We start from the raw sequence: 9,040 nt of genomic DNA on the forward strand, positions 1-9,040 counted from the left end.
ATTATGTAAATCGAGTAAAAGCAAAACCTTCCTAAAATGCCACAAAATAATCATTTTACCAGGAAATTTTTAAGCAATCTGGTTAATTGTTAAATTAAATTGTGCAATTAGCAACAGGCATGGCCTTGTCATAGCACTAGTACTGATACAATGTGCAGCAGTGCTAAAGATAATGCACACTGTATTACCTCGTATTATTTACTATATGTTTATTACGTATAGCAAAATCGTATTAATAATAACTTGTGTAACACTGAAACTATATTTCAATAATTCTAATAATAACAAGTTTACCACAATGTAACAGGTGGCAACCGATACATTACAGCAATATTTACTAACAATCCTGAGTGATACCATGTAACAAATCTGTTTCCACAAACTTCAAAGACTTTCTGAATTATTTCTACAAACAAATAAACAAATCCTTCTGTTCCCTCCACATCAGCAATTTGTTTGTACACAGTGTAAGGGCGCTGTTAATTTGCACATCACCTGCTTATGTGGAGTACAAATCCCTCTATATTTACATACCACAAAGCCACAAACTTTCTACAATCACAACATAAAATGTGTAGCCTAATGGATGATCAGGCGATCCTCAGTGCTCAGCCAATACACATGTATAAGTCATTGCAAGTGGGCGCAATTGCTAAGTAAAGGCAGTGCTAGAGCATTCCTTTAAATTTGGAGCGGCATATTACTTTAAACCATGGTCATTTAATATATTTACAAATATATATATATGTATATATGAAATACATTAGATGGATGGCCACACGTGGTACTTCCAATCTCTACAAGGGGAAAATAAATAAATATATATAAATATATATTGGCCTTTTACAATGATAGCTATTTAGAATATCCCCGTAGTGCCTTGTAAGTCAAATTATTACCTATATCAGAAAATATTACATATAAGATAAATCATACAAAAAGCTATACAACATGTAATCACGAGCAGTGCTGCCAAGCTAGCCCTCTCTCCAGCAATGCTTCTTGCTCTATAGCTGTGCCTACACTACAAGCCAAAGTTCGACACTTGACTGTGCCAGAAGAAGTAGAACTGTGCAGGCGAGCCCTGACGTGGGCACAGTGCTGCAGCCTCGCAGCTTGCACGCAGCTCACCTGGAAGAGGCATCCTATGTTTGCAGGCTCCTCTTGATAATTGGTGTGTTGCTTAATAAAGAGTTGCTGATTTATTTTGTAGTGCCCAGGAAGGATGAAGCAGCTCCCCTTCCTCTCCTTCTCTGTCTCCCCGGGTTGAGCCTCCTTGTTGTTGTTGGTTAGATTCTGAGGAGGAGATAGAGATTGACAATAAGAAGAACTGTCAGGGAGGCAGGGAGTGTGTGAGAGCAGTGCACAGGCACCGTGCACACCTATACTGATTGGTGATGCTTCAAGTGTATTAATGTATGTGTGCTTGCTCCTTGTTGCCTCACCTCCACTGTTCTTCACTGGCCCATTAGTAAAGGCTGACCCCTGTCATCATGTCCCAGTAAAACACTTCCTCCTCCTGCTTCTCCTCCACCACCAGAGCGGGAAATGAGGCAGTGCTTGGGCTTTGCTTTCAAACCCACTAATCACTCTAGACATGCAAATGCACTGACTACTCCACACACAAAATATTGCTTTATGCAAAGCACCGGGGCTAGCCCTGCACATGCCTATTGGCTGCTCCCCCCAGTGCATGCCTCCATTGGCTCCTTTCTTTGAATATGAATACACTTGATTTTTTTTTTCACGGCACAGATTTTTTGTTGTGTACTGATTGCTCTCCCTATAACTGCGTGTGCGCGTGTGTATGTGTGTATGTATGAGTGTGCGTGTCACACAATTTGTGAAGCACATTCAAGATTTCATGATTGGATTGCGCTCACATCATTTCTTCAGGACTGAATAAGATGGCTCTTCAGGGCAACTTTCAAGACGGATAACCCCCATTTTTTTTTACTTTTTTTTTTTTTTTTTTTAAATGACACCTCTGATCCACTAGAAGGTATCACTACCTGACAAGTCTTGTTCCTTTTTGAATGAAGCCGCTGTGATTGTGTACTGCTCACAATAGGAGTGAAATAATTTTCCTTGTAAGCTGCATTTTGTTGTAAAAGGGCCATTTTAAGTGTGAATGGGGTCCATTTGCATTTTGGAGAGAAAAAGCCTCAGTAGACAATAGGGATAAGCAAAATATCATTCACATGTTAAGAGCATAAATATTTGGGAGACAGGAGTATTGTAAGCTGGGAATTGCCCCCAGCCATGTAAGAACTCCAGGCTTTTCCTTTTTTGTTGTTTTAAAGAAGACCCTGTCCCAAGACTCCAGGAGCAAATTCCCCACTCACTAAGTGTATTGACTGAGTCGCCTTAAGTGTCCTTGGCAAACACCTACAAACTTCTTCCACGTGTCATTGTTGACTACTGTATTTTTTTTCTTTAATTTAAGACATCATCAAAATTAAGAGTCACTTTTACTTTTATGCGAGATTATTATGCAATCTTCTTCAGACTGGAATGAATTCTCTTTTCCCGCAGGTAATGCAAGAAGAAGCATTATATATATGTACGTGGTATGTGGTGAAGTAGTATACACAGAGGAAGCAGTGCTCAACTTGCTGACTTTGTCAATGTGATGTCTTAGCTGCATTACAAATTCAGCTCTGCTATTCCAGTGGATATTGTGTTATGTATGGTGCTTGTGCTAAAATTGCTGATACTTTTATATATATAGAAAGGGTGGGATCAGGGCATGAAACACACACACATATATATATATATACTGTAATAATAATAATAATTTTTATTTCTATAGCGCCAACATATTCCGCAGCACTTTACATTTTAGAGGGGACTTGTACAGACAATTAAAGACATTATAGAATAATAATATTAATCACATAAATCAACAGACACCAGGAGGAGTGAGGGCCCTGCTCACAAGCGTACAGTATATATGTAATGAGGGCAACACTTAAGGGGTCCAAGTGAAAAAAAAATAAATAAAAGTGGAGTTTTATTCACTCACTTAGGTAAAATGTTTCAGCTTCCAAACTGGAATATTTATCAGAACAGTGACATGTTACCAGTATATATATATGTATATACACATATACATATTGCTATATATATATATATATTTATATATATATATATTTAAATAATATATGAATTTGCAATTTTTCTGTCGTTGTACAATGGCGTCTTGATTTGTGACATTGGGAGGTGACAGCCATCATGTCCTAATAAGTTAACGCTTTTTAGTATTTTGACCACACACCAGAAAGTACATTTGTAGAGTGGTACACTATTAATACACACCTCAGTACACTCCAAAGCAACCCCTGGGTGCTAGTTTTAAGGTTACACTTAAAGTACCAGCTTGAGCTCTGGTTGCCTTAATTGTTAATTTCACAAGTTTCAAGCATGGAGAAAAAAAGAGACTGAAATAAAGTTAACAATAAAACAAGCCCCGGTGGGAAGAGGGACGGGGAATGCAAGGAGAAGGGGAGAAAATGAAGTATTAGATGTGTACACTTGACTTTTCTTGACATGTGAAAGTGTTAAAAGTCACATCTCATCAATAAAGTATGTGGACAGTGAATGAGAGGGCTGACAAGCATTGCATTCTTACATAGACTACAATAGGGAGACAAACGACTCTGCCAGAGAGTTTGCATGTTAGTGAATGGGAGCAGGATAATGAGCTGCCTGCCTGTCACTCTCTGTCCTCTCTCGGCCTACACACGGCTTCTGTGCCCAGCGGTGCCCCCTCACAGCGGCTCAAGCAGTGCCCCTCATTGTAGTCCCCTGTAAGCTAATACCTGGAGACCTTGTCCCAACCCACACTGCCTGGGGTGCCAGGGAAACTTACTCCGAAATATAGAAAAGATCCAGTCCAAGAACGGAAGCCTGAAGAGTTTATTTTACACTGTGCCAAATATGGGACTTTTTAATAGCACAGTGAGAGTGTCTCGTTGAATCTATTTTCTTTCTTTCTTTTTTTTCTTTCTTTTTTCTTTCTTTCTCTTTATTTCATATTTCCCTTTTCGTCCTTTCTTTCCTATTGAAAGAATGAGCTGCACATATTTGTGAGATTGCTAAATCCTTTACCCCTTGTGATTTGATCTTTTTTTTTCCAGAAGACCTTATAATTAGCACATTGCAATGGTTAGGAGAATGGGGAATTGGGTTACAGAAGCTGGTCACACCCTCCGCCACTGCTTATAACTTACTTAAGAAAATAGAATTTACAAGGGAAAAACTAGCCTTTATTACCAGAAAAGAAAAAAAAACATTGGGGTTATTAAGACTGCTATAAAAATAGGGAACAGAATGGAAAAATTTAGAGAAAATTATACATTTTTTAATATTATTTTTTACATTTTAGTACATATCCCTAAATATGTGTAGGCTGGATGCAATTTCATAAAAATTCCAATCCTGCCGCTGGTCCGCCTCCCTAATTAGAGATGTTTATTAGAAATTATGTTTATCCAGCTGTCATGCAGCAAAAAAATGCAGCATAATTACCTCTAGCAGATCGGCTTTTCATATGCATATCAGTATAATGCATTAATATGCTGTAAAATATTGCAGAATTTAATCCAGTCCACTCACTTTGTAATCCAAGTGTCTATAAAAACTGAAGCCCGTCTACACACGTCCCCCAGCCATTGCCGCATACTATCTTGTTGGTATTATAACATCATTTCATGTTGTCTCCAGTGAATTGTTGTTATCAATAAAAGAGCAACCTCCGCATTGGGTTACCCGTCATAGTTATTGTATCACTAAACTGCACTCACATATTCCCGATGTCACGGAGGACAAAGTGACTAATAAATTGACCTCTAATTGAAAATATATCACGGAGAAGATACATAGAGTGCAGTCATTTCATCCGAGCTGAAGCCGGGGAGATCCAGCCGCTAAGAAAACCGGCACTGAGCAGCTCAGACCCTCGATTAACACAGAGATTAACATGTTACAAGACTTCTGGAACAGCTCATATTAATCAATAGTTTATCCTATCAGCATATTATAGTCTTTATCAGAATTCAAAATTATATTACAGAGCGGACAAAATAAAAATTGTAAAAAGAAAATATTTTAAAATTAAGGAAAAAAATTCACTGTCTTAAAATGAAAAGATAAATTGTTTTTCTAATTGTTAACATTTAGGTAAAATATATATACATATATTTTTTTAAGTGCCACTTTTAGTTCTATTCTCTTGTTCTGTATTTTCTCTTAAATTATAAATGTATACCAAATATACTCAATAATACTATGACCATACCAATTTCATATAGTTCCTAGTCTAGCCACATGTTGCCCAAGTTCAGATTATTTCAGTAAGCTCATGTTTAATGAATTTTACTTAAATTGTAAAGAGTCAAGTTGTCCTGTTTTCTAAAGGACAAGATTTTTTTTTGTTTTTTATTTATTTTTTGATATTTTTTCTTAATTTAAAAATTGATTTCCCCTCCTGTCGAATGGCAAGCAGTTCTAATGACAGGATTGCTTTGTATGCTAGGTGTAAGTGAAGTATGCAAACCGTGCATATTGGTAACCTTTGCTTGTTATGTATATTAATGCACATGTATAGTTGCAACTCAAAGAGGAAATCTATGAAAATGAAGAATTTTTTAAGTTCCTAGTTGCCCAGTGTATATATTTGTCGGCCATTCTCATTGTCCCTTTTGTTTCACATTTTTCTATAAAATAATGAAACTATTCGTCCATTCCTCTGTCTGACCATTTTCAATTAGCAACTGTTGGGATTAACACCAACTAATGCCTTCTCTTGAATCATGCTCCTATTTCTGCCTGGGGCAGGTTGGGGTTTTTGTACCCTTCAAAAAGGAAGAAAAAAAAGTTTTAGTTTTGGATTAAAAAAAAAAAAAAGTATAAGGGGAGGGTTTAATTGAATGCAGATGACGTCATTTTAATGGATACTTGGGGGTGTGTGTGTCAGTGACACTTACAAAAGGTGAGTGCTCTGGGCTCCTATCTGTATGATTTCATTTACACCAATTTTTTTTTTTTTAATAAACTCTAGAGCTATTTACAATTGCCAGGTTGTCACAGACAAGTATCCAAAGGTGTCATCAAATATACATTTTATTGAAAATGCCAAGGTCAACAAAAAAGTTTTTTCCCCACTAATACAATAGCATACAAAGACGTGAAGTATCACAAAACACTTTACTATAATTACTATTGTCTTTATGAAGCTTTTATAAAAAACAATTGTATGGCATATGGAATACTTTGTGTGTTTCTGTAAAAGTAATAACAATTATATTTAAAAATCCAATGTAAATGCAATCTCTAATCTGCATTATGATTCAAATTGATTTATTAATATTAGTTCTGCATAGGTTTCATTATTATTAATTTTAAATGCAAATATAATTTTAGATGTAAAAGCAAATGTAAATACAATGCTTGCTGTTCTTATTTAGTGATAATAAATCTGATTTTGAAAATTATTTTTGTTGTGTTTTATTGTCATTTCAATTCTTGATTTTTTTTCTATCTATTATTGTTAACATATATATATATAAATTGTATTATTACGTAAAGTTCTGTTAGCTATTGTGCGGCTTTCTGTTTGCCTTAAAATGTGTGTAATATTTATTTTTTACAAGTTATATATGTAAATGTCTTCACTATTGTAATTGTGAGAAACTTATGTAAATACTTTTGCATCTGAATAAAATGAAGTGTCTTTGTTTCTACACTTTACAATAATAATGCAGTAGGTTTTGTGCCAGTGCTATGTGTGTCTTGTTGCATTAATATCTGCTCTACAAGTCACCTTTTTTAATACCCAGAAAAATGCTTAAAGTCCCCTTGTCCAGATCACTTTGAACCTAGAGATAAACACCATTCCTGACGTGTTAGACTGAAATGCATTTGCCTCCAGGAAAACCAATGACTATTTGTGTATATGGGGCGGTGTTGAAGTTCTTTAGTGTTAGGGACATTGAGTTAAGTGTAAATTCATCATTTTAAAGAAATACACACAAGCCTCTTGCGTGGCAGAGGAGTACAGCCAGGCTGATACTGTCTAAAGTATTACAAAAGGTAATTATATTTTTTAATGTTTTCCACTTTTTTTTAGAAATCATATTAATTAAAAAAAAACTTTAGACTTGTTTTTAAATGTAGTTCTTATATGCTTTCCCTTTCTTTTTCATTAAATTTTCAGTCATTTTTCTGCATTTAGTTTTTTTTTTTAAGAATTTAAGTATTAATTTGATTTCTGCAAAAGGGCCATCCCAAGCTGTTCCAAACACTTGTAACATTTAATCTGCGTTAATCATCAAGGCTTTAAACAGCTCAATGATGATTTGATTAATTTTATTAGGGAGTGCAAATCCCAGTCTGTAGCACAAATCAGGTGCAAATATAATAGAAAAGTGTATTTTTTTTTTTTTTTTCAATGCTACTTTTCACTTTATTTGTTGCTCTAAGATTTGTTTATAAATCGTGGCATAAAAATTTAGACTGTTTTGAATGTTCTTTAAAAAAAATAAATTGAAAAATATCAAATTCTACAAAAAAAGCTAAGATTTATGAAATATTGCACTTTTTTCAAATATAATAATGTATATAAATAGTCAATACATTTTTAGAATAGTCTTATAATTTGAAAAAATATATACATATATGTACATATATAATACATTTGTATATATATACATATATATGGAAAATGTACATCTACTACTTTCTTTCATACTACATAAATCTCAGAAAAGTACAAATCAAAAAGTTAAAAATTGCAGCATACGAAAGGTTTCCAATATATTTGTAATTTTTCTTTTAAGTGCCAGTGATTTCATACCGATACCAGTATATCAGGCCATGATTGTTTTTTTTTTCTCTCTTTAAATTGAATTTTGTTAAGTAAGTTTTTCAGCAGACGAGGAGGGTGTGACCAGTTCACTGTAACTCAACTCCCTATTCTCCTAGCCGGTGCAAATCACTAATTATAAGGTCTTCCGAAAAAAAGATCAAATCACAAGGGGTAAAGGTAAAGGATTTTCAATTCTCACAACTATTTGCAGCACATTCTTCCATTACACAAGAAAAGAATTAAAACTTCCAGCTATTCAGCCAAACACAACTGAGAACTGTACGTGTATTATGTTCGATAGCATTCTGAGTATTTTACCTATGGATTTGTGTTCTCTAGTTTTGATAAATTTCTAAAATCCTTCTGTTCTAAATTCTCTACTGGAAAACGCAGCTTTTAATATGAATGATAAGGCTATAGGATATCTCAGCAAGCAGACAGAACAAATACAGCAGATAGCCTGGGATTAGCATGATTTACACAAGTATTAAGAAAAAAAAATTACCTGTTGCAGCTTGCAAGGAGCAATTCACATGATCTGTGATGATAATTCTGCCACTTGTGCTTTTCCTTGATAGTTAAGAACTGGCAGATTTGATCTTCAGTTTTTACATGAGAATCTGCCACTCAGTTTAAATGTCAATGACAGGAAAAAGCCAGGGTGTGTGACTACACTCTAACTTTCCCTTAATATCAATGCCAGCTGGGCCCTGATTGGCTGAGACAAGCTGGTGACATCACAGGGGAGAGTAATGCTCTCCATACTATCCTATTAATAAGCATAGAGGGGACACACAGGCCTGGCTAATCTATATTATTATTATTAATAATAAAAAAATAATATAAGAGATGTAATGCAATCTATAAATGTATATATATATATATTGCACTAATGAGTATAGAAAACAGTTAATCATGAATTTAAAATTAGAAGCAAGAAAAAATATATAAATCGATAAATGAACAATAAATATGTAAATATTAATTTAATATTTTTACATGCTTTTTATGTTTTCATTTTTTTTACATATATTTTATATAATATCTATCTAGCCATATCTATCTATCTATCTATCTATCTATTATCTATCTATCTATTATCTATCTATGTATCTATTATCTATCTATCCATATCTATCTATCTATCTATCTATCCATCTATTATCTATCTAT

The 9,040-nt window shown here is 34.3% G+C and overlaps 1 protein-coding gene across 6 annotated transcripts in view; it reads right to left on the reverse strand.

The window, feature by feature from the left end:
* PAX6 (paired box 6) overlaps window positions 1-8,550 on the reverse strand; it is a 29,423-nt gene extending 20,873 nt beyond the window's left edge. For 2 of the 6 annotated variants that reach the window (XM_073658096.1, XM_073658098.1), the window contains exons 1-2: window positions 1,446-1,646; window positions 1,132-1,296 (exon numbers count right to left, since the gene is read on the reverse strand). The gene's annotated coding sequence lies outside the window, so the exon portion shown is untranslated. The other 4 variants (XM_073658093.1, XM_073658092.1, XM_073658099.1 and 1 more) reach the window with 4 other exon arrangements.
* Between the last annotated feature and the right edge of the window lie 490 nt (window positions 8,551-9,040).

Source organism: Phyllobates terribilis, unplaced genomic scaffold (genome assembly GCF_046119375.1).
Source record: "Phyllobates terribilis strain yellow unplaced genomic scaffold, ASM4611937v1 Scaffold_13__5_contigs__length_258822181, whole genome shotgun sequence".
In the NCBI taxonomy this organism is placed as follows: domain Eukaryota; kingdom Metazoa; phylum Chordata; class Amphibia; order Anura; family Dendrobatidae; genus Phyllobates; species Phyllobates terribilis.